This window comes from Ambystoma mexicanum, chromosome 5p, assembly GCF_040938575.1.
Source record: "Ambystoma mexicanum isolate Mex_15411 chromosome 5p, UKY_AmexF1_1, whole genome shotgun sequence".
Lineage (NCBI taxonomy): Eukaryota > Metazoa > Chordata > Amphibia > Caudata > Ambystomatidae > Ambystoma > Ambystoma mexicanum.
Window position 1 is genome coordinate 37019139 of NC_090930.1, and position 27029 is coordinate 37046167.

The window sequence follows — 27029 nt, forward strand, 5'->3', positions numbered from 1 at the left end:
AAAATGGACCTCTACAGAAAAATAATTTGCCAGGACAAAATTCCATCTCTAGAGATACTCAAAGAAAAAAAGAACCCTGTATGTGTAACAGCCGTGCATTACTAGTCTAATGAGATAAAAAATAAAATGAAGACTGAAGACATCAGTGAAGATATGCTTATAAACAGACCACGATATGCCAAAAGAAGAGTACAACAAAATGACTGGATCAAAACAATAGAGGAACAATCTAAATATAAACAAACAATGATCTGTTCAATAGAAGTAAGGGCCCTCAATGAGTTACCTGCATATTTAGTATGTTTTCCAGACCAATCAATAAGAGACCATTTTCTACGCTTCCGCTTAAATATACTTCCAACTCGTGATTATCTATTTAGCATAAAACATCCAACAACGACGACCACAGACTGCCCATTTTGTAAAATTGACAACACCAGAGAGACTCTATTTCATGTAATTATGGTTTGTGATGCTTTGATGGACAAAAGAAACTTGTTCAAAGACTTCTTTAAAATCTCTCAGAAGCAGATGAGTACAGAGGAATGATGGGCACATCTTCTGAAAGGACACGACAAGAACTTAATTTTTACAGTAATCAAATTTTGGAGTGCGATTTTGAACGATAGACTGTTGTAAGAAAGACACACATGTATGTCAATCCAATTCTTTCACTTTTTTGTTTTTTCTTTCATTTTTATTTATTCAATGTTTTCTTGTTTTTTTTTTCTGTTCCTGTTCTTTTGTATCTTGTAAAGGATAAAATGAAAAGTTTGTATAATCAAACAAAACATTACAAAAAAAAATTAAAAAAATTAAAATTAAAAATAAAACAATCTGTCCTATTCTCACACTCAAATGGAGAAGTAATGACAACAGTCCTCACAAACAAGACAACATTAGGACATGGACATAAACCATTAGCCTACTATATTGGGATTTTAGACCTAGTAATGAAAGGATATTATCCTTGCGGACAAGAGTTAGCTGCTGCTGCTTTCGCAACTGAAAAAGCTGCAAGTATTACCATGGGGTGCTCAATGGCGTATTTGTTGACCATTCCTTATTTGCCATTTTAGAGAAGCCCAAAGGTACATTGAATGCACAAAGAGCATCAGGGTATGAGGTAATTATTCAAACCCAGCAATTAAATTTGTTAGATGTAGAGTAGTGAATCCAGCAACATTTATAGCAGAACCAGTAGGAAAGGAGGATGATATACATGATTGTCCAACGTATAATGAATTTTATGACAATATTACCCATTTTAGAGAAAATGCTCTTGGGCGTGGGAATTCTATTCATTTATAGATCTTTGAAAACTGACCAAATGACTGGAGAAAGGCATATGGGAATGGCAGTAGTAAAGTAACATTTTAGAGTGGTGAATTTGAAGTAGTGACAAGTGCAAGATTGCCTTCATATTGTTTAGCACAGGCTGCAGAGTTAGTGGTTTTTATCGCTGCACTCCATAGATATGAGGATGAGGAAGAGGAAGTGACAGTGTACTCTGACTCTGCCTATGTGATGTCAACCGTGCATGCAAGATTGTAAGGTTTTCCATAAAGACATGGGCACCTTCTTCATATCTTCACCAAAATATGGAGGACGTTGTCGCACGATTGCCATCCACTGTGGAATTTATTTTCTTTCTGTTCTAATCCAATATGCAATGCTTATTTCAAACACTACTTCATTATCTGACGGGTCATGTTTAAACATATCCTCGTCAGTGACGTCAGTCAATCTGAACTCTTTTTCAATGGCAATCATTGTCCTCTATAGCCTGCCCTCATCATCGTATCCCTCCAGCATGGCCAATTCCCCTCATACTATGGCTGCTTGTAATTCTTGAGGGAATATCTGCCGTCCTTCCTCATCTACGGATATCAGTGGTCTGAATAAAAACTCATCAGGTATTCTCATTACCTTGCCCTCTAATCCAGGTAGCCATGTTAACAAAATGCATATTCCACAATGAAAAGCCTCGGGCTCCAATGGCTTTCCTCGCAAGGCTATTTGCCCTATGAATGCTATAATAAACTTGTCATCAAATCTCGGCCTAGTATATTAACTGGCGTCTGCTTTGAATACAATAATGGTACAGACATAGCACTTTCTCCTGTAGAGACTGGAAATTGTTCAGTAAAAGGAACTCTACTTGTAGCTTCTGTGAAAACGTGAGCATTCATGGCATTACCCGATAACAAATATATTCCCTCTCGTATACATGAGCGAGTTGCTCCAGTATCGACTAAAAACAAATATAATTTGCCTCCTATAGTGACGTCAACCCTAGGTTCCTGATTAGGATTAGGCATTACCGACAGTGCTTAACACATCAAGTCCCCCAGTGAGCTGTCCTATTGTGGGTACATACTTTTCCATGTACCCTAAAGGATTTCTGCTCTCGACAGCGACACCCTCTACTCTAGGAGGCAACAATTGCCCTGTGTTTGTGCTCTGTTATATCTGCATGGGTGCATGCTGTGATTGCCCTTGTGGCAGGCTCAATGGTGCTTGTTGTGATTGCAAAGCCCGCTGTATTCACAGTGCTTGTGTCTGAAATACTGTCTAATCTTAGGCAAATCCATTCCTCATTTGCAGGCTATATGCTGGAGGATAAACTGCCCCCCCTCTCGAGAATTGCCCACTCTGTACATATCCTGGACTCCTACATGTTTGTGCTATATGCCCTGTCATTCTCCCAATTTGTCTGTCTTGCATACTTATATTACTGCTACCTTGATTATTCTGAAAATATCCTTGGCTATTCTGAAAGCTTCCTAGTCCTCTGAACCCTCCTCTGCCCCGCTGCATAAATCCATTTCCGCCTTGCTCTGGCTGCCGTTGGTTATTCACCTGAGGCATACCTGCAGTCTGTTGCGATCCTGTCCCATCTCCACTAGTTAACATCGCCCCTTCAATGTCATATGTAGACTGTTTTTTCTGCACTAATTTGGCTTCCTCCACCTTTCTAGTGTCTTCCTTCTTTTTGTTTTTCCCTTGCAACAGTCGGGAATGATGCGTAATGGTCAGCTGAATTTCCGGCCTTGGGATCGCTTCCATACCTACTCATTTTTTGAGCTGCCTCTGTAACTGTTATGGCTACCCTTGACATAAAATGTGATAAAATACCGGTATAGATTTTCCCCAAGGCTCGCGGGTTTCCAAACTCCACTGCTCTTGGAAATTTTGAATGTAAGCAAGCAGATCTTCCCCTTCCTGCATCTTTCGTGCCATTATAGCTCCCATATCTGATGTATCGGGATACTGCACTCTAAACGCTTTCCAAACTGCTGCTCTACAGTTATTAAACTATGAACCATTGTGTGCCATGTTCTGCGCAGTGACTCCTGCTTATCCTGCTGGAGACCAAATGTCGTCAGGTCTTTCTCCAAGAATGGCTGCAAGGAGACCTTTAAAGGCACCTATAGCTAATGTGTTACCTCCTGTCATTTTTTCAAACTCATAGATCCATTTTCCAGCACCCACCGTTAAACTGGGCAACTTACATCTTAAATTGTCCTTATCAATCTGAGGCCATGGAATATACTGTGGTCTGACACCTCCTTTCTCTAGTAAGGGAAACTGTGAAATCCCAAAATCACAATCGGCTTCCATCGTTTTCCTATCCGTAGTAGGAAAGATGGTTCCCGATCATCTCCTTCCCTGCAACAACCTTGGTCTGTTTACATATGGCGGTGATTCACCCTGCACACTCTGTAATCATCCTTTAGGTTGACTTGGCCGCGCCACTGGATCTGGCGTCTTCGGCTTCGGTGGATCTAAGTCTGACCATCTAACATCTTTGTCTGTTAATAAACATTCTCCAAACCCACATGCACCAATCCCTTCTTCATCACGAAAGCATCCCTTTCTTCATCTGACATTTCCTGTACCCAACTTGTGTGACTGCCCTCTTTCTCGTCCCTATTCAGAGTCAGCTTGTCCAAAGACAAAGCTCAATGCTCTGAACTAAACAGACTTCCTTCCTTTCCTCATAATTGGGAAAATCTCAAATTGTTCATCTTTCCCTTTATTTTTCAATTCACTTTTTGTCTTCATTTCATGATTTGCCTTCACAATTCTATCTCCAATAGTTTCCTCTTCAAAATCCTCTTCTATATTTACCCTAGCAGGCCCTGCCATCGGCTCCTGTAATGGGAAGAATTCTTCTATGTCCTCCCATGCTACTACTGGATTTGGGATTCTTAACTCTTTCTCGATGCAATCAATGTTGCGTGCTCTCTGTCTTCATTTTTGTTACATTTCCTCATCAAATGCTCTCCGATTCTTTGCTTCTTCCCTAATTCTTTCTTCCTTCTGTCTCTTCATCTTTCTTCTCCATTTGCCCTACGTATTTCATCATTCTTTCATCTTTTTCTTCTTTTCTCTCTTAACTTCTCTTCCTCTTTTTCTTCTCTCTTTCTATCTAGCTTATCCCGTTCTTCAACTGTTTGCTGTCTGTTATCATATTTTCTTTGCTCTTCTGCCCCTTCTTCCTCCCTCAGCTGTTCCTCTTGATACAGCTGTTCCTGTCTTTTCCTAACTTTTCGTTTAAGCTTATCCTCTTTCAATCATTTCTCCCTGTCTTTTTTATCTTGCTCATCCCGATCTTCCTTTTACCGTACTTCTCGGATACTTACATCAAGTTTTATGCAATATCTGACCTCCAATTCACTCATTTCGTATGAGTGCTATCTTGTCAGTTTTATTTTTCTCTCCTTTCCATCTCTTTATTTCCCTTTCTATCGTCAGGGTCATACCTGGTCATTCACTTCTCTCCTTGTCCCATGGGACTGTAGAGACCACGTCTTTTTCTGGAGCTTTCTCCGCACCTTCATCACTGCTATACGCAGGTGGTTCATACGTTGGGTTACCATACCCTGCTGCTGCTTTAAGTTCCCTGAGTGGATACACTCCATCATCTTTAGATATAATCATAATTTGCTTCAGGCACGGCGGGGGAGCAGAAGGCTCATCACCCCCTCAATATCCAGTCTGCAGGAGGCAGTTCTTCCAGTTCCTCCTGATGCATCTTCAGAAGCTCTAGACTAGCCTTTTCTCCAGCTTTTTTCCTGTGTACGCTGCATGCAAATATGTAGTCATATGCTGTAAAAGCCCTTTCCCAATAACCTTTTGCCCTTGTTAGTTTTCTGGATTGTAGTATCTGGGGGTCACACACGGAGGCAGGAAGCAGGAAGGACACTGGAGGCTGGTAAGTATAAATATGTATAGGCTTTATTGAATTACAAGCCTTGGTGAAGAAGGGAGGTAGGAGCTATGGTAGATACATCCTGCTATGTTTCATCTCCCATCCTGTGTGTCCTAACTGTCACTCCTGGAACCTTGAGGTGACATATGGTTCCAGGCCAGCTAGCATTCTATGGCTTGCATTCTGTACATCAACGCAAGCCCCAATGCTACACATCCACTTTCCTTATAAAGGGAAAACACACTCACAACAACACGCACCAAACCCGACAAAACAAGCTCTCACATCAAACATACTCCACACAACAACCTCAGGAAAACCAACTACATTCGCAACCCTCACAGCATACTCTACATCCACGTAACTAACAACCACCTACCCAGGACTGCCACTCCCAGGTCTCACAGCTGCCACCTATGAGCACACACCACACGCAGTGCCACATTCACAACCAACCAGGCGTACTCACCTTTCACCCTGCCTGCCACGCAGGGTCACGGGCCTGCCACGCCAAAAGCACAATCGCAACCATCCAAATAATCACAACTAACCTTCTATAACCGTACCAAATATAACATAACCTAACACATACACCAACCATTCTCACAAAAAACCTTGTCACCGGAACCATCAAATTACCAAACACGACAACTCACGCTCTACGCACCACAGGCGATCATCCCGAGAGACAAATAAAAGTCAGAAAAGGAAAGGAAAGCGACAAACAAAACAAAGAACACATGAAAACAAACGTGGCATCAAGAGGAACAGCACGTTAGAGAGGCACTATGATAAAAGGCTGTTCAGGCCTATATAGGAGTAAACATCTAAAGACATGCATGCATTCAACCACTAAATGTGCAAAAAATAACCTAGGCCATCACTTTTTACACGGGCCCTTACTTTTATCCGGTTGCACCCGTCATTTCATCACCTCAACTTACCTTATACCTTCATATGTACACACGCTCTACATGTGCAACATCCTTTTCCAAAACTCACTTATTATATCGGTATACTTTCATCTTTAAAATACATTTCCTGATCTGTAAGCATTGAAATGAATTCTCATAGAATGAAGCTCCCCGTCTGCATTTGTTCATGTCCCTCCTGACAGAACATGAATCAAGATATACACAGTACCCTAAGCCTGGGCATCCAAAAGTGCAGCTAAACAAAATGCAAACTTGAAAAGTCTCCCTCCCGAAAGACATTACAGTTAAATACATCAAAATGGTATCATCTAAATGACCGTTTTTGAATAAAACAGTTCCACCAATATGGAGCAAACATCCTCAATGGCTCACATACATACCCTAAAACTCATTCCATACAGATATATTTATAGGTGCTTTACCCAGAAAACCATCATATACATTTTAAAATCTTTGGATCTCACTTGCATTCAAATTATTACAATGTAACATAGCACCCACCATGAACCTGCAGCACGTCGTAACTTGCGTCCACCTGCAACGAAACGATATTAATATAATAACTCTTAACCGTTAAACCTGCCTCTTAGCACTGCCATTTGCCATTTTTCACAACGAAAAAAAATTGTCCCCCTGTAAATAAAGCGTTAGTAAATGACTCCTGAAGACCAGGAACTCGCAACCGTACCTCCCTAGGTCGTGAAACACTTCCCCACAGTTATTTCTGTGGCAGCGCTAAAATAAGCATTCAAATACTGATGGATGAACAGTGCTTGGTGAAACGCTGCTCAGCCAGGCGCATGGCACGAGCAGACATGCTTTGAACACCAGAGGAATAAACAGCCTCATGTCCAGGCTCAGCCGCTTGCAGCAATTCTACCGCATATGTGAAAATCCTAAACTGAGTTTAAACGACTGACCAAAATAAAACCAACCATCTTCATCACCGCGAAATTCCATAAACGTACCACGTCCCTCGCAATAATTGCAGAAACTCTGTACTAACTTAAACACCCACAGCTCAAATAACGCTGGAGTTCATCTTCATTGCTCCTCACATCAGCCGATCTTCCGATTGCGTTCCTTCTTCTGAATTCCAAACATCCCTGTGAAAATGCTTTTGTAGCCCCGAAACGTCCTTGCGTGGATGCACGCCAAAAGGGCTTTTCCTAATATAAATTAGGCCTCATTACGATTGTGGCGGTAAGGCAACAACAGCGCCAGTAGTGCTAGTAGTAGTGTTCCTGGTCAGACCAGGCGTGCAGCGCGGCACCCGCGAGCAGAACTGGATGGTAGCAGCGGTACCATTATGAACGGTACCGCTGCCACCATCCTCCCTGTTCCCATTGAGCCCTATTGGTGCTGAAATGGGAATGGGGATGTACCGGCTCTGGGTACCGGGCAAGGGGTCCCATCCTTTCGGAGGACCCGGAGCCGGACCCGAGTTTGGGGGTAGCCATGCCGATAGAAACGGCATGGCTACTTCCAACCTCGTAATGAGGCCCATTGTTCCAACGCCGGAATGACATCCTCCTTCCGGAATCCCTGGTCTTCCACAATCTGAGCCTCACTGTGGCTTCCATTACCTGTGTGATCACTCTCGCTGAATGCACGAAGGTACATTCCTCCAACAGTTCAGAATGCAGAGGGACGAAGCACTCTTCCCTTCGCCATCCCTCTTCATAATTCCACTTACGTCATCATTATACTCATAGCTGCCGTGTTGGACGGGGCTTAGGCGCCATGACCATTGCAACAGCTCATCTGGCAGAGCCGTTTGCCAGACACTTCAATGCACCTAGTTTCTCACGCCCATCTCACAGCACAGGCGAACACAGCAGCTCCTCGCAATAAAACTCCACTGTAGCAAATAGCACCCGCTTAGCGCCCACATTATTATTTCCTATTTTTTTTACAGTACCTTGAGGCGAAGACAGCTACTGTAGCACTTCATGCCCCATTGATCTGTATTCCTCCACAGCGCAGGGAGGCTTGATTTGGCAGTAGATGCACCTCTGCAGTATGTGCTCCAGGGACATCTCTCAACCTGGCTCACCATACAATCCATGTTCCCTCTTCATCACCCGCTCATACAGTCTCTCTGGTCCTTTTTCTTTCCCCTGTAATACCAGATGGGATTTCAACTTCACCAGATGGCAACATCTTTATTTCAACATCGGAAGTCCTCACACTTCACTCTTCACCATTGTGGCGTCCCGGGGCTTGCTCAAAGTAATCCTCATCACCACTTGTAGTATCTGGAGTTCACACACGTAGGCAGGAAGCAGGAAGGACACTGGAGGCTGGTAAGTATAAATATGTATAGGCTTTATTGAGTTACAGGCCTTAGATAAGAAGGGAGGTAGGAGCAATGATAGATACATCCTTCTATGTTTCATCTCCCATCCTATGTGTCCTAACTGTCACTCCTGGAACCTTGAGGTGGCATATGGTCCAGACCAGCTAGCATTCTATGGCTTGCATTCTGTACATCAATGCAAGCCCCAATGCTCCACCCATGCCTACAGTTTGCGACTTTCCCAATCTACTTAGCATTTGTCTTTCGACTTCCGAGCCTCTGGACCGTCTCTGCCTCAATCAGCCGATTCAGCCTTACTTCCGTTCAGCTTCCCTTAGAAATCAGGAGGAGTTTTGCGTGAAAAGGCAAGGGACTTGTCCTACATAACCTTGCAAGGGTTTATGATTTAAAATAACCGCTATATAGAGGGAGCTTCACATTCTTTCAGCAAAATGGCGGAGGACGTCCGCTATTACCATGATCCCAAAGCTTACTTAGATCAATGGGCCTTTAACCATCCTCTGCTACCAAGTGAACTCTTATTCGCAAGAGCCCTATAAGAAGAGCTAGCAACACTCAGAGGTGGATGGGTATGCAGAAGTTACTCAAACATCAATAATCGAAAATGACTCAGGAAGTTTGGCAAAGTGGGTTTCTGTTTCAATAACAATTGTCTAAAACAGGGAGAGCAACAGGCATCATCCGACGCCGCACAGCTTCACCTCAAAACATTTCAGAAAAACCAATTCTATTATAATAAAAACTCATCACTGCTTACGTCCTATTATGTGGCAAACTACAAAACCTATGAGCACCCGTGGTTGGCTGTCTGTGAAAATCTGAGTATGCATTCTATATAGCCACTGGTTATGATTGGGTACTTTAAGTCAGGTGGGCATCAAAACCCACCCCCAATAACTGGCCACTATTGTCGTCACTAAATACACTACGTCTTTTGGATCTTTGTACTAGAGGTCTCTTCATTATACGGCCCACTATGATTGGTTTGGCACCCTTGTACCCTTCTGGAATATTCCCCACACTAGCAGCACACAGGCTCCCATTGTAGGTGCATGGAAACTCAGCGTGATCAGGCCCCCTCCAATTAACCTACTATCTGTCAACACTCCTTCAGGTTGCCAATTAGCTTTTGAACTTAGCCTTGTAACTGTGGACTTCACTGTGTTCTTATGGTTTTGGCACAGCCTGACCCAAGCTCTGAGGATTTCACCCATGCGACCTTAACACCACTCTTTTCAAGCCTTTTGCAGCATTTAATCATTTTAAATGATGCTCTGTAGAACCCTTTACAGTTTTTTCATACTGCTTCAACCAAGAACGCGTTCCCTTCTCAAATTCGCTGTAACTTTCTTGACATGCATCAGTTTCACTGTGGTCTTATCTACTTGGTTCTGGGCCAGCCCCATCGTCTCTGAAACTTGCCGTGCCATCAGTAATTTCTAACTGCGTAACACATTTGAACGTCTTTTTCTTGTTCATGAAGTTTTTCAGAGCTTGCTAAAACGGGCGTGGAACATCCAGGTTATATACATTCCTATGTATATATATATTGGCTGATCACCGCAATCTAATTAACTATGTAGCCAGCCTTATGGATACTTTTCCCTACTTGCGTTTCCAGCAACTGTACACGTGTAAACTGGTTTACATATTCTTCAGTGTTTCTGTAGACTGAGCATCTTCATCTCGAGCCCGAAGTGTTGCTCATCTGTACTGTCCATTCTTTAATTCTTAGTGAACACTGTTATATTTCTTCTCTCCATCCAGCCTTTAGACACGTCACCTCCCTTTCATGTGACGTTATCAGGCTTCTTTCTGTGTTTAAATGCACATTTCTTCTGGTACTTCATCCAAAAGAATGCTATGTCTCTGTACATTTAGATAGGGTTTCCTTAATGGATATCTTGTCTCAAAGGTTCTCTGCGGTATTGGCACATTGACTGAACATGTCATCATCTCTGGCTCCCAACAAATAGGCAGCATACGGGCAGAGCTGGGAGAGAAGATGTCTGATTGTACCTCTACATCAGTATCTCTTTATATTTTTCCAGATGGATTTATGCAGGTCCATGCTCACTCCCTGATGTAACATGTGCTGCCAACTTCCTTGTAAGTGAGGTATTTCCTGCTTAGGGTGTGTGCAAAGTCCTAAGGTCTGGTATTTGGCCGCATTTTGTAAATGAGTTATTTGAACAGGTCACTCTTCTATTAGGTATAAAGCACAGGTTAACATCTGCCTATCACCCACAGGTGAATGGTATTTGTGAGAGGTTAAATGGACTCCTTAAGGAAAGGATAGCAAAGATTAAGATCGCCTTAAAGAAGGGATGGCTATATTGCCTAATACTTGCCCCATTAGCACTTAGAAACCAACCAAGCTCAGATCACCACCTGACTCCTCTTCAGTTGGTGACTGTATGCTACATGAGAGTACCTCTTGCTCCTCCCACTTGAATAGGAATTGATGCTCACAGTGTAGCAAAAACATTACGTGATGAGATGCATGATTATTTGACAAATATGACCGCTAGTGTTTCTTTTATTTCTCAAAAGATCAAAATTGGAGAGAAAGGTCGAGATACGGGTCAAAGAAGATTGAAGAAGAAAACATACGGTTTATCCTAGTGACTTGTTAAAACAGCCTAGTTTGTACCCAGTTGACCAAGTGCTTGTAAGGAGCTTCGTACGCACTTGGAACAAGCCCCACTTTGAAGGACCATACCTTGTAGAAGGGGTCACTCCTACTGCAGTAAAACATGAAGGAAGAAGAGCCTGGCTAGATCCGTGTGACGTAAATCTGAATAAAAGAGAGACCCTGTCCCCTCCTGCACCAGTTGACAGTGAAGCAAGAGAAGATGTTGTATGGATGATGGCCAGATCAGCTACCAAGAGCCAAAGCAAAGACATATCAAAATAAAGACACTTTGAATCTTTAAAAATTCCCATGTCTAAGGAGAAAGGACGAATAACTCTTGAAGCAGTTCCAGAATTATTCTAGATAGGCAAAAAGAAACAATGCATTGGTGAAATGGATACAAATAAGAAGAGCACACTACACTTTATGTTACCTATAAAAATAACATTGCACACATTCTTGTATTCTGTTTTCACTTACATACTGCAGTCTTACCCATACTTGGTACAATGACACGTGGATGTTGTTACATTTTTGGGAAATCCTAAAACGGTCCTATTATTTTCAGGATCATCATTGCAATCATTTTGCTATTTCTGATATAAAAGTGTGGTTTATAAAAGTGATAAAAAGTATAAGTTAAATAAAGCAATGGGAATTTTCCAGGATATAAGAGAATCACTGCGAGCAAGAAAATCGATACGTTTCTTTGGAATACTAATTGTAACCTCATGTTGCACAATGATTTTTCATTTCTTCCTTATTATTATGGCATTTTGTCAAATAATGATCAATAATACAGATGAAGTAGTTGACAATGAAACATCTATTCTTATTCCTAACAAAAGCACGAGTAATATTTACCCTGATATTTCTAATCTAATTATTCGACTTAAGAGATGCTGAAGAAGATCATGAAGATATAAATGCTTATACTGATAATTCAGCCCATTTAAAGAATAACATGTGGTATCAGCACATGAAGGAGGTGGGGAGGAGAACATCAGATGAGAGATGCTATGTGTGTTCTCTCATCCCTTATGCCATGAGCACTGCTGAACATTCATTGCAAGAGAAATACCTGTACATGACACGAGGTGTCTCAGCCGTCTACCAACGTGCACAACAAGAAGACAATTTGAAGGAAAATGGGAAACCCTACGATGGAGGTTGAGAAAGACATTCCCATATGAAGATGAATATATAAAAACGCAGCAAATGGAAAAAGACTCAGACTGGAAAAGCAGAATGCTTTTATGTTTACTCTGTGGTATGACTGGAGACTAGATAAGGATTGTTGAGTAAAGGAGACTGGGATGTGTAGACAACTGGAAATCACCAGGATTACCAGGATGCTGGGAGAGACCACAGATGTTAATATATGGACGAGTAGCAACCAGCACAGGATGCAAAGGCAGAATGCTTGCCAGTAGTGTACATCTATATATGACAGCACCAGTACAGATTGTGCAAATAGTGAATGATGAATGTCTGAAAGAGTGGGCCAAGTATTCAAAATAACTAACATGGGTCAAAAATGAAGCAGGACCTGTATCCATACTCCCAATGAAGAATGCCACAGTGTGCTTCAGAAACAGGGGTTTGACAAAGTGGGAGAAAACAAGGAATGTAAGCAGATCATTTATGTACCAGGAATGAACGGAGGAACTTCCATGCTGATGGACCACTATTGGGCCTCTAGATCCAGAGCTTAAATGCAGCTACCTAAAAATTGGGGATGGGGTGTATATGCTCTATAGTGATCATTCATGTTCCTGCATTGGTGATTCCCCAAAGTGATCTCCACATTGAAGATTTTCTGAAGATAGATGCACATCAAAGAAAGAAGAAGTCACTCAACCTCCTTAAGCTGAAAAGAGAGAACTGTTTCTCAGAAAAATCAATAAAAGCCTATGATGATATTCCAGCTGAGCACAAACTGTTCAGTAAAACACCAGTGATATCAATTCTGCCTGCAGTGAATGCCAAGTGGTTACAAATAACCATGTCGGAGCTGTTACAAACAATAAATATGACAATCAAAGGATTGAATGTGATTCGAGACAAATTGAGGACCATCAGACTCCTGACCCTCTAGAATAGGTATGCGCTGTACTTGATTACAGCATTGGAAGGCAGCCTGTGCATCAAGATCAAGCCTTCGTGTTGCACATACATTCCTGCCCCTTATGGAGAAAATTGAACCCTGACAGAGTCAAACCTATGCTGTCAACCCTGCATACAAAGATGGAGGAAGAAGTAGATGTGACTGAAGAGGATGACTGGTTCTCGTCCCTGTTTTCATGGGTTCCAACCTGGTTGGCAAATGCCTTCAAGCTGCTTGAAGCAATACTAGTGCTGATATTGCTAAGATTCTGTCGTGTAAGAATTCTTATAGGACAATGTGAGAAAACAGCAAAGAAAGCGATTGAGATGAAGATAATGATTCATGTGAATGCTGAGACTGGTGAGCATATACAGACTGAAGACACCACCCGTGAACACCTGAAAGGAAGTCCCCTGGCATTCCCAGGAATGAGGTTTTATTCCCCTAAGGGTCAAAAGATCTATGTGGGACATTGGGTATTCTGTCAGCTGACTGGGGAGTGTTTCCACACAACTTGGAATGTGGATGAACACATAAAGAATGCAGGTGACCTGAGGGGGGTGACAAATAAATGGATTCCGAAGAAACTAAAGTGTAGAGAAAAGCTGAAGAAGATTGAGGAGGAGGTGTTTGAGGACTCAATCAGAAGGGGGAATGTCCAGAGGCAGATGTACACGTTATTTCTAGTGCCCACCCCCTCACCTCCTTCATACTGGAATAGCAGCAAGAGAGCACTCTGTTTGACACCAGGTAACATCCCAATCCCCCATCCAAGATACAAGAGATGTTATGCACTCAGACAACAGTATCGACAGTACCCCCACATTGACGTGGTGGAAGGATGTCTGCATACACCATTGGACATAGAAGAGCTATAAGAGAAATCAGACAAAAGCAAAGTGACGTCATGAAGAGAAGACATGAGGATGCACTGAAACTATTTGCAAATACTTAAAGAATGAAGATGTAACTGAAGTAACAAGTAAACATGTATGCAAATACAAAGAAAGCATATCCATTGAGAAGATTAGTAAGAAGAGAGTCAGTAAATGTATATACACAGAACCGCAAGGCAGATGATATATATAGAAGCTTGCTGCAGGAGAAAATATCATGCAAGTAAAGCGGCCATGATGAAAAGATTGACGTTGAACTCCTATTTACAGTAACCAAACTAACTCGAAGACAGACCAGCTACAAGGCGTTGGAAAACAGCTTCATGCAAGGAACAAAGGATATGTGTCTGTTTCAGGGTCAAGAAGGTCATAATGAGAAATGACAGCAAGGCACAAACGGAGTCAAAGAGGAACATACAAATGACATATTTCTCTTAGATTAAGTAAAGGAGAAACATTTGCAAGTGCCAAGTATTGAACAATTAACGATGCAGAGAGCATTTACAAGACGGAGCCACCAAGTCTCCAGAGGCCAAGAGGCGTAATAGCACTCAATATAATTTAATTAAATAGCACTAAATTAAAGGTAATACCATACAAAATGGTGGCCCCCTCACAAGTGATTCAGGACTCGAAAACAAGGCCAATTTATTAAGCTCCATATGAAGATAAGATGTACCTTCAGTGTCTAAAAAGTCCCAAGCAAGAGAACAGGCAGCAAGGTCAACTGCAAAGAAGAAGCCTTGCCTTAGGGCATAACATTAGCAGCCCCAGCCTCCAGCCTCTAGCCGGGGGCAGGGGGTGAGTGGATTAGGAGGCGTGGAGGCAGGACAAGGTGGGAGAGGCACCAGGACGGGGAGGGCATCCACCCCGGCACCGGTTGGCACAATGATGTCACTGCCAGGTGCCGCTGCCCGGCATCGGAATTGGAGAGCCGGGAGGTCCAGGGCGGTTATAAAGAGAGTGGGTGGAAGGAGCTCCCTCTCTCTGTTGGCCTGCCCGGGAATGGAAGGCTGAGTCCAGTGATTGTCCCAATCCGATGGGAACATCCAAGAATTCCCATGTGGCTTCTGCAACTGGTAACTGTAGAATGGGTGCACATGTGTGTGTATAAGTATGAACATGTAAATGCCCATGCAAGGGGAGTCCCATAGCTGGAGGTGCATCAAGGTAGGAATTAGGTGGTTCTGATGGCAATCAGGGGCAATGGGTTAGGGTTCAGGGTGCTTGGCCATAGTCTAACTCGTCAGACAAGCAAATGTACATTTCAGGAATGGAGGAGTGTCATTGACCATTAGGCCAGGGCCCTGTGGTTGTAGGTTGGGGCATAATGCATTGAATTTGATCTATGGGCTCAACCATTTGGGTTACTGAAAGCACGGGAAGGGAGATTTAGGGCTTAGATAAGGTTATGTTCTTAGGTTCGGCACGGAACAGTGAGGTGTCAAGCCAGGGGCTCATAGAGCAGTCCTCATCCAGTCTGTGCAAGGAGGAGCGGGTCTGGGGGTCTGGTCAGTTTAGGGAGTCAAATATTTACCTCAGGCCCATCCCAGAGCATGGGAGGCTGATGGCCACTGCCATTACCCCACACTCAAGTACATGATGATGACGTTAAGGAGGGTGTAATGATGACACAACACTGATGTAATTAATGCTGTAATGCCTGATGATGTTGCGGTCCCTCGCATTTAGGTGAAGTAAAGGATGTAATAATAAATGCAGACTAATACCTTCCAGAGATTATTCATGTCTGGTGTCGCGCAATATCCCTGCTGCCTGATACCATCGACTGATGAGAGATGCAAGTGGGCAATGCCCCTGCTGCCTGGACCATCGACTGATGGGAGTTGCAAGTGGGCAATATCCCTGCTGCCTGGACCATCGACTGATGAGAGATGCACGTGGGCAATGCCCCTGCTGCCTGGACCATCGACTGATGAGAGATGCAAGTGGGCAATGCCCCTGCTGCCTGGACCATCGACTGATGAGAGATGCATGTGGGCAATGCCACTGCTGCCTGGACCATCGACTGATGAGAGATGCAAGTGGGCAATGCCCCTCCTGCCTGGACCATTGACTGATGGGAGATGCAAGTGGGCAATGCCCCTGCTGCCTGGCACCATCGACTGATGAGAGATGCAAGTGGGCAATGCCCCTGCTGCCTGGACCATCGACTGATGGGAGATGCAAGTGGGCAATGCCCCTGCTGCCTGGGACCATCGACTGATGAGAGATGCAAGTGGGCAATGCCCCTGCTGCCTGGACCATCGACTGATGAGAGATGCAAGTGCGTAATGATTTCATGTTCCCCACACCTTGGTTTCGTTTTGCTCACCTGCTGCCAACGAACTGAATGTCCAAGGTTTGCAGAGAATGCCAACCAATCATACGGGTCTATGTAGCAGTGTGTTATACATAGTTGCAGAAGCCAATTTGCTATTATTCTGCTATTCATCTGTATTATATCAATTTAAAGGTAATTCAAGACATGCCTACCAGATAAGGGGCAGTGTAATTATGTTACTAACACCTGAACAATGTATAAGTATATATGTTCCCTTAACCAATCCCTCCTTTCGATAGGTTTTTACTGTTTTCCACATAGGAGGACATCATAGCTGATGTACATCAAGGTATTGTCATGATTCCTGCCCCCAGCCCCCCGGCATATCAGGCTGGAGCCAGGTCACGGCCACCTAGTCTGCCCCTAAGGGCCTCTCCATCTCCCCAGACACCTACTTCGACTCAGACTTGGCACCAAGCTCACACACAGTCCTGAGATCTACTTAGTATTGGACATGCAATGTATTATGGGGCAATGGATGCCCCCATGTAATTCAGTTCCTTGAACTGGATGAGCGGTCTAGTCTTTCCGGTGTGGCTCATCCCAGGGATACCTGGGATACCTACAGACTATTTAAAGCACACCCGGCCTGAGAAACATGCTTTGGGTTTCTCTGCAAAAGGGGAAAAGACACATCAGGTTAGCGCAAAACATTTAAGAGGCGCCTCACATCGCGCTTTCTCACCGCAGCTCATCTCTTCAGCTCGCTTCCATGCTGTGTTACTGCGGCACCTAAAAGGACACGGAAAAGACAAACATTGGTTAGTGCTAAGGAAGCCAATAAGCATCACGCTCCGCATTCCTACTTACTTCAGCAGCGCATCACCATCCTCAAGACCTTCATCACCTAAGGAAAGGAAGACACAGTATTAAAGGGACTAAAGTCATCAGAACTTTTGTAAGACTCATTCCAATTACCGGTCGGGCTGAAGCCGCAGCAAGCCCTGTCCGCCGGGCCCGTGCCAGTGAAGCAACTAGGCACCCTCCAGCCCGCATCACCCAACGCAACCCTGCATCGAAGGCAGGACGGAGAGTGCCCCACTTCAAAAAACAAGGTGAGGTGAGGTCCGGGGAAGGTTGGGACCCAGGGAAGAAAAGGGGGGGCAGACAAGCAAGACCAATAGGGAATTGATCTCTGATAATACTGTGTTTCAGGCCCAGTGTTTGGTTGAGCAAGTCCAGGGAAGGGTTCGAAGGGGTCGGGAGTCCGGACTGGCTGAGTGGCATCCCCGTGGATATCAGGTGAGCGTTACAGGTATAAAGCCTTTGTGTAATCAAAATGTAGACGAGAGTGTGTGAGCTGCAATTTGTTAGTTCACCCGGTTTCCCTACTTTATTTGAGCTGATAATAAAGTAGTATTTTGCCATATTCTTTGAGTCTGTCTGGTTATTTGGCTCTGAGATAGTTTACTGGTAATTCCATATGGCACTTGGAACGCTTCAGGTACAACTACAAACAAGCATTGCCCGAAGAGGAACTGTTGCCATCGAAGGAGGCCTGCAATGCAACCTTCGGCTGTTGCTGTTGCAGGAGGCGGTGACAGCGAGCATCTCCTGCGCTTTGCGGGGGGTTCTGTATCACAGGACTCCAACTCTTGCGCTCAGTGCTGCGCTTGCTGGTTTCCATAGCTGTGGCACTGGGGCTGAGGATGTAGCTAAAGATAAACTCTCAGCCATAATGTTCTTGCAGCCAGCCATCCTGTCAAAACATACTTCTTGTGTGAGAAAGGGAGGTACCAGTCGGCCCTGGGATTAAAGTAATCGATTCACTCCTCTTCATAATCAAAAAAGGAACATCTCACACTTACCATGTATACATCATGGTCATTATACACTGAAAATGGATTGTGCAACAATTTATGCTAATGTTCACCCTTCATATTTAACACATTTTTAATTGGTCCTTCTCCTAAGAGGTCAAACTACCATCCATTCTCCACTGGACAAAAATAACTTCCTGTTTAGTATGACTTGCTATTTCCTGGATGACAAGCAATTTTAAAAACTAGGAAATGGCAGTTCTGAAACATATGACTCCTTAAATAAATTAGCAAATCTATGTAGTTTCCCAAATGTCACTTGACCATGCGATATGTTGTTATTCTTACACTGAATCAAAACAAGGTTCTGAGAATTGCCATTTGTTCCAGATTTGTTTAGCACACGATGTTCACAACATAGATAAGTTGTCTGGCTTTCTATTAGCTAATCTTTCCAGCATGTTGTGCCAGGTTTCACTTGCAAAACAGCACTGTGAAGATTCTGTATATTCTCTCATTTGATCCTAAATCACCTCATAGTGGCTTCTTTCCAAATACACCGCCATTTCTGCACATGAGATTTGCAGCCATTTCAACTAAGCATCCATTTTAAAAGAATGCATGGTCTTTCAAATGTCCCGTCTCGTATGCCAGGGAGCTATATACTGTATTTATTTAAGCACTACATATTGCAGATACATTATTCATAATATATCTCTGTAGTATCTATTGAGAATGTAAGCATACATTTTATATCCTATGCTACCCTAAATATATGTGTGCAGTGTTCCCTATTTCCAATGTACCTTACCTTAAAATAAGGGCAGCTTAACTAGCTAAACAGGCAACAATCCTGATCTTTACAATGTTGACCAGGAGAGTGGAGTATTGGCCCTAATTACCATATTTACCTGTCTGCCATAAGAGGGGTGGGGGTATAGAACTTCTCTACAATGTCTGGGCCCCGGGGCTAAGGATGACTGCAAGAGCAATGCCGACTGACATACCGTGCTTGGTGGAAGTCGTCATAGCTTAGCCATCACTTGTAGGCTGCCAGACCTGTGTCGCTGAAGTGCTTTAGCGTTTCAGCCCTACCTCCCGCATTTATAGTACAGAGGGAGGGTTCTTACATGCAACGCTACAGTGACTGGGCCCATGTTGCAGGATCTGGGTGTTGTGATTGGAAAGACTCTCTTAGTCTTAATGGCCTTGCAAAGAACATAATGGCTTTCGACTTATGATATGATGAGGCATTTATAACGCGCCTATACACAAGTGTTTCAAGGCCTGACAATGAATCCATGAATGCTGGTGAATAGCTTTGATTGTCCACCTGAAGCAATGACTTTGGGATTTCTGTCACAATACAAAATGAGTTCTTCTGTATTGGCCACAAGGACTTGCAAAAGCCCCTGGTGGGGAATCGGGCGACGAGCCGGTGAAAAGGTGTGTGACGTTTACAGAAATCGGTTGTGGTGAAAAATGCTGCGAAGTTGCATTTATCCGCTGAAGCCGTGGGAGCAGAACACATGCTCCGGATCCTGATTTTCCGTTCCTCGTGCCGAAACTTTGCTCACCCGAACTGGCACTGCAGAAAATGGGCCTGAAACACGATGGAGTGGGGCTCCAACAAAACATGTTTTGTCGTCTGGTCCCCAGATCCAAGGGCTTGCCCATGACCATCACACCCAGAGACTCTGCAACACTGCAGAGTCTTCTGAACTGTTTGATGCAGCATGGGTTGCTTTTGTGTATAACAACTCTGCTTCAGCGCAAAATTCGCCCAATGCGACCTGTCCTGAAGACAAGATATCACATGCACGAGCAGCCCACATTTCAACAAACAGGCACTTTCAGTAGATTAGGCATGGGTAACTGAATACAGAAACAGCAAAAGGGTCACATACTTGCTGAAGCTCTGCACACTGGTATGTATGTCCTGTAATGTAGAGAAATGTTTTTCTTAGAGTGAGTAGTGCGACCAATCAAAACTGCAGAGCCCAACTTCCATTATTCGCTCAAAAGGGTTTCTTATAGAATCACAAAAAGACAGGTTTCAAATTGAAAACATTCGGGACATTCCTATGTTCCCATAATGCTCTTTGCTTTTATGCAAATCGCCAGGATTGGGTTCTATGAAGAGATACTGTATGGAGTGACCTGGCCTGGGACCACACCCATCAGCCCCACCTCCCTCCTCCCCACGGCCCCGCCCCTCCAAGGATGAGAGGGTGCCCGCAGTAAATGCTTCCCATTTCCAGCACTGCGCACTGCGCACTGCAATGGGTCCAAGACAACAGGCCAGGGTGGAGTGGGCGGGAGCCGTTGGGAGAGACGGTCCTCTACTTTTTTAAATTACGTTTTACTGTTCCTATAGAATGAAACTTGCACTTCAGTGCACTTCACTGAACGTTCCTTTAAAAGGAAGGCGCATTTCTTTGGGGGTTTGTAGCGTGTTTGGTGGGAGAGGGCGTGGCGATGGGGTTTGTGAGGAGCGGGGAAGGCCAGCAGGGAACATAGTTCCACCACTTATTTTCATACACTTCAACCACAGCAACAGGCATGTGGCAGGCAGGAAGTTGAGCAGAAGTGGCATGCTGGCACACCAGCAGGGTGCAAGCCACTAATCTGCCCCACAGTCATGAACAGCCCTACAGCGCCAACCATCCTTCAAGCGCCTGGAACACGGGGAAGACTGTTGGAAGCAGCACAGCAGTCCAAGGAGAGCCCAGAACAGGGAGACCTGCTCCCAGAGGCCTTTCTGGGTGGGCAAGAGTGTATGAGGGGGCTATAGCGCAGGGTCTTTTGGTTGTAGCTCGGATAGAAGTTGAGGGGCTGCAACCCCAAGGCCACCTAGCCCCGAGTCCTGACAGTCCTACTCTGATGAAGGACCCTGAAAACTGAGCTATTCATATTGGCCTTCGATTAATGGCCCGACACCCAGGGCAAGAGGAACGATGTGTCTGCCCCAAGAGCCAATTTGGCGTATGTATTACGCACAACAGTCCGCCTCGAGGAGGCATCAAGGCGCAGTAATGTCAAGCCCAGGGGTGGACTGGCCCATAGGGAACTCTGGCGATTTCCTGGTAGGCCTCTGCACCCTAGGCCTCTTTAGTGTGGTATTTCCACATTTTCCCATAGGAAAAGGGTTGGGTTGCTGAAAATGTGTAATATAGGGCCACTTTCAAAATGATTTCCAGGGCCTCTTTTGGTTCCCAGTCCACCCTTGGTCAAACCGCAAAATGTAGTGCTTGCCAGTGCCACCCAGAGAGGAGGGCATTTGCAATAGTTTAGCTCCACGGTGGAGCCCTGCCAATCCCCTCTGTGGTACATTGGGCAGCTGTCTAGAATTTCCTTTTGGAGCGCCGCAACCCACAATCACAGTCCATCGTGCGCTGTGATGTCGCCTAAACGCAACACGCAATTCAACGCAAAACTCCTACAAACAGAGAGAATACACAGTAAAAAATTGCTCTAAAACACCAGAATGGCTAAAGGAACCAGGCCTGGTTTCAGAGGCCCAGCATTACAGACTCCACCTGAGTCTTTTACCGAATGCATGGATGTTTGACTGCTAACACGTGGTTTAACAGCGCCTGCGGACCTTTTCAAGGCGCTTGAAGGACCGGAGCCAGGCGAGGAGGTTACAGTCAGCTCTGCCGGCCACTCTCGGCTTCTCAGGGCGTTAGGGCGCCTGGCACGCCACACGGCCGCTTCGATAATGAAGCCGTGGGTGCAATTTCTCCCCTGCAACACGGGCAGAGCTTCTTATTAATAACTGCTGCCTGGCATCTCATCAGCTGCTCTCCAGAGAAATCTGACGGGGACATGATTTATGCCACGTGGAGAAAAGATGGCACGAGAATCTGTTCAGCTACACTTAATTAACTGCGGGATAATCAATTCGAAATGTTCATAAAAGCACATTTTATGCCGCGAACTGTTATTGATGAGTGGAGAGATATTAACACAAAAAGAGGACGATAAACAAAGGCAGATCTTATTGAGTTTTGCGAGGAAAGTTGAAACGCCGCCTCGTAGCTGCCAGGAGGCCGCAGCCTGCAGCGCTTCCCTGACTTTTTAGCCTGTATCGCTTTGCATTCTGGGAATGGTAGTCCCATACTCTACTACTATGCCATGAATGCATGGTGCTGTTGGTGGAAAAGCCACCTTCCCTTATGGTATAGAGCGGCTGCAAGGGTGCACTGGGAACCAAAAGAGGCCCTGGAAAATGTTGTCAAAGTTGCCCAATATTTTGCTGAAAGAGCGAGCATAGCGCGTGAGCCCAACACACTGCGCATTAGACAGGCCACGAGACACCAAAAGGGTGTTAGGAAACCTGCTATTATTAAGAGTAGGAGATTGAAATTAACAGGAAGAAGGAACACCTGCCCTCCCCTGCTTCCAAGATGGTGCCAACTGAAGGGTATTTCTAGGCACTTTAAAAGGGCTAGGGTCAATCCCCAGGCCATGAATGAGTCCGGTGGTGTCTTCCCGCGGACCTTCCTCTGGTTCTGTGTTAACTGACTCGTAGCTTGGGTCCTTTGTTGGGCCAAAGCACAGGTAGGCAAATACGAGCTGAGGCTGTTAGGGAAAATGGGCACCGTGAAATCAATGCCAACTGCTTAGTGCTTCTGGGACCCCTGACCATGGCAAGGTTGTCCCCCGTCCCCTCTCCAAGCCTAGCCCTGGGCTCTGGCAGATGTAGGCCCTCAGGGTGTGTGGTAGTCACTAGTCATATTCTGTGAAGATTTTCATTGGATCTGCTATTTGCTCTCACTCTAACTGGCTTTGTGAGGGAAGATGAAAACTCTGTACACTTGTCCCTGCACATGCTTTCTGTGCCCCAATGTGTGCAAACAGATAGGAACTATGTGAACATGATTCTGAGGGCCCTCTCAATGGGTTAACGTGTGCAAGGGATAGGAGCTATGTGTAAAGGCTTCTGAGAGTGCTATCAATAGCACAGGGTGTGCACAGAGGTAGAGGCCAACAGTACCATGTGTACAGGGTGATGGGGGCTATGTGTAGGCGTCTGAGAGCACTCTCAATAGCCCTGGGTTAGTAGGGAGGTAAGCGCTATGTGTGCTCCCCTGAGAACGCTCTCAATGGCTGTGTGTCTTTATAGAGGTAGGTGCTATGTTCACAGGCATGAGAGGGAGCTCTCAAGTGATCTGTATGAATGTAGGAGCTATGCACACATGTAAGTGCTCTTGTGGGTGAAGGGAGGTAGTAGACATGCATAGAGGTGTGGGACTGCTTGCATGGGGTCTGGGTATGAAGGGATGTAAACAGAGTCCTGGGGTGTTCCTAGTGACCCTGTGTGTGCACGCTTGTAGGAGCCATGTGCACAGGCCACTAATAACTCTGTGTTGTGGGGTATGCATGGCAGTAGGTGCTATGTACACAGCAGGACAGCTGCTTGGACACATTGTACCCTAGAGGCAGGCAGGCCAAGGGCCAGTGCCACGCCTGTTTGCCCACAATCCTCAGTGCACAACGTGCAGGAAACTGGTATGAAACACACATGACGTGATTTAGGCTTGGTGCCCCAGCCAGCTCCTGAGGGTGTTTGGGGGGAGCTTCTGTGCTATTAATTCCCACCTGGCTTTGTGGATGTGCTGCAGAGACAGGGCACTGGGCACGTGCATTAGACAGGTCCCTGGATTTGAAACACAGCAGGCAAAGTTTGTGTGACAGGGCAGTGTGCAAAGAACAGGCAGACAATGTGCACAAAGGCCTGCCTCAGGGCACGCAATGCAAAGTGCATGGGAGGGAAACTAAAGTGCAATTATGCAATCCTCACTGTGCAAGGATTGGTCAAAGAGATCACACTGTGGAAAGAAAGATGTAGGGACACTGAGTAGGTCATTGGTACAGGAAACGTAACCAAATGTGTAAAGTGCATCCACTGCATACATACTATGTTCAAGGGCCAAGAAGAATTTGGCCCTGTACCCATTAAAAAACGTTTTGTGATGAATCATTCCCATTGCGTAATAAACAGACTTTGGGACACTGTGTAATGCTAATGCCCACCCATTACTTAGTTATGTGATGCCAACGCATGAATTGCAAAATATACACGCAGGGGGCGCGCCTCCCGTGATTTGCACCATGCACACAGTGGAAATACACTCCTCCCATATAATTTGCAAAATGTGCATTTCGGAAACACACTTAGTAAGTGCATATGATATGACTGGTGATATACACGGACTTCAGGAATAAACGGACACCACACCCTCATGGCCAGTTGCACCCACGTGCCCTAGTTTCACTGGACCAAGTTGGTACATTTTACTGTTGGCTTTAGAAAATAGACTGTGGGGGCATGGGAAGGATCCAGAAGAGAGGAGGGCAGGTAAGCCTGGAGAGGAGAGGAAAGAAGGAGGTAAAAGTACCAGAGAAGAACTAGCAAGTGATGGTCACTCAGCAGTGTTACCCAAAATACTCATCCGAGTCTATCTGTCGTCCCCACTGCGACCTTGGCATGAACAAGCGTGTGCTCCTTCAAGGAGCTGACATTTGACACTCCCTTCTGACAGCTGTGGCTCTCCTCTGCCCCATTTCAAAATGTGCTCTGCGGAACCTCTTTCAATAACTCTAACAACTCAAGGACACCACTACAACACGTGGCTGTGTGGATTGCAAGTAAGAGCCACGGAAATTGTCTACCAAACCCTGACTAACAATATAACATTATGTTAAAAAACGAAAGTCAGGAAAACACAGCCAAAATGTGCACATCAGTGAAAACCACAAACAAGTAAAAATGAACCTACAAGTACGTTTTAACTATTATTTTACATTGGATAACATGGCAATGCCCCCATTCATTTAACAAAGAATGTATGCGAGGATCAATCTAACCTGGTGTGATACCTCAGTCAAGCAAATGGTGGCCTGATTCGAATCGGTGTCAGTGAATTGGCCATTGTGGATACAGGTGGTGTATCCACAATGATGCTGAAGCAAGATAAGCAGATATTATGCATATTTCAAGCCCGTTAACATGTCTCCACGAATAACAGCAGCTGTGCACTTATGTTTCCCATGTGCTTAGGTTTGTGTTAAGTGTAAATGGTCTGGGTATTCCATGTACTTGTGTTGTAGGTTCTTTTGTGAAGGGTGTGGTTGATTACTTTTCTCCATGTGGAAAGTAGGTCTTGTTTAAAGTGTTCTTAATGTGACACCAGCCTTGTTTCAATCAGTGACATCGTCGGGGGGCTTCATTGAACTCTCAACCTTAATTACACTCGTCCAGAGTTCGAAAATGTAACGTCCAGTCACTTATGTGAAGTATTGACTGGGATTAGTGTTTTTTAGATTTCAGTTTTTTTTCTTCCCTTTTTTAGCCAGTGCTTCAGTGAAACGTGCCATTCAGTAAGTTACACTACATCCATATCTTAATATGAGGATAGACCCGCGTTAAGCCTGCGGGCAGTGGCATTACATTGCCCCTTGTGCGCAACTACACTCAGCAGAAGATACAATGGGAGAGTGGGGCACTCAGCACGCAAAAAATAATTCTTACCTTTCAGTCGGCAGTCTGGCTGCTGCCCTCAGCCTCAGCCACAGCCTCCCTCGAGTCGCCTCCTGCTTCTGCTATCTGCTGATGGTTTAGGGTGACCAGATTTCCAAAACGAAAAACTGGGACGACCAACAACATAAAAGAGGGAGTAACACGTTGCAGCCCACCAATTACCGCCCCTCCCCAACCAGTGGCGTAACACATGGTCTGGGGGCCCCCCTGCAAGCCATGCTGAGGGCCCCCCCCAACTCGGCAACAAATCACGGGTCGCGCCACACGCTGGGCCGGCCTAGATTACCACGCTTGCGCAATACGCACAAACGTGTTGATGAAGGGATATACCACACACTGCACTAGAAGAAAGATATAAATATGTGTTTTAATGCTATATACAGCACACTTTCCGAGAAAAATTGGCTAAAAAGCCACAGTGTTTGGTATTGTTGTGTAGGGTAACAGCAATCCAATACATGCAAGTCACCAACAGTGCACATGAACATTAATGCTTTGCTATTAAAAATGCCATGCCACAATGAAAACATGTCCAACTGGCTGCACAATGTAGACCAGTGTAGACACACAATAACATTACAGTAAAGCATGCCAGGCCACATTAAGACATGCCTAGACTGGTTGCACCAAAATGCCAGTCCAAGCAATAAGACTCATCAAGAAGAGAGCACACATTGAAGCCTGCGTCTCTGCGGCCTCTAACACAGCCAAACTCTTTAAAATCTGCAAGAAACTGGCCAATCCTGTTGCGGTTTCTACCTCTCCTGTTCCCTCAACAGGTCCTCTGTACAGCTTTGGCCTCTCGCTTCTCCGCTAAAACTCAGAACATCCTGTCCACTATCTCCTCTTCCTCTCCCTCTTCCTTTTCTCACGGCCCCCTTTGGCCATCTCTCCCTCTCCTCCTCCTTTCTCCTCTTTCTCTCTAACACCTGACTAGGTTTCTAGACAAGTCCCACCTATGGAAGTGTCGGCGAAACAGGTGCTCGCCTGCTCCTCCAGAACCATTAAGGACCACATTGACACCCTTGATCCATTTCTGTAATCATACTTTTGCCACCAGAACTTTCCCCTCTCCCAAACTCTTGGAAAAGCTGGCCAACTGCCAGCTTACACTCCAAACTGAATCTGTTGGTTGTCTCCATGACCATCAGTCTGGCTTAAGAGCTGCCAGAGAACTGCTGCTGCTCTCCTGAACACCTGTGAAGATCTGATCTCTAACCTTGATTCCAGCATTCCTTCTGTCCTCATTATCCTGGAACTTTCCTCTG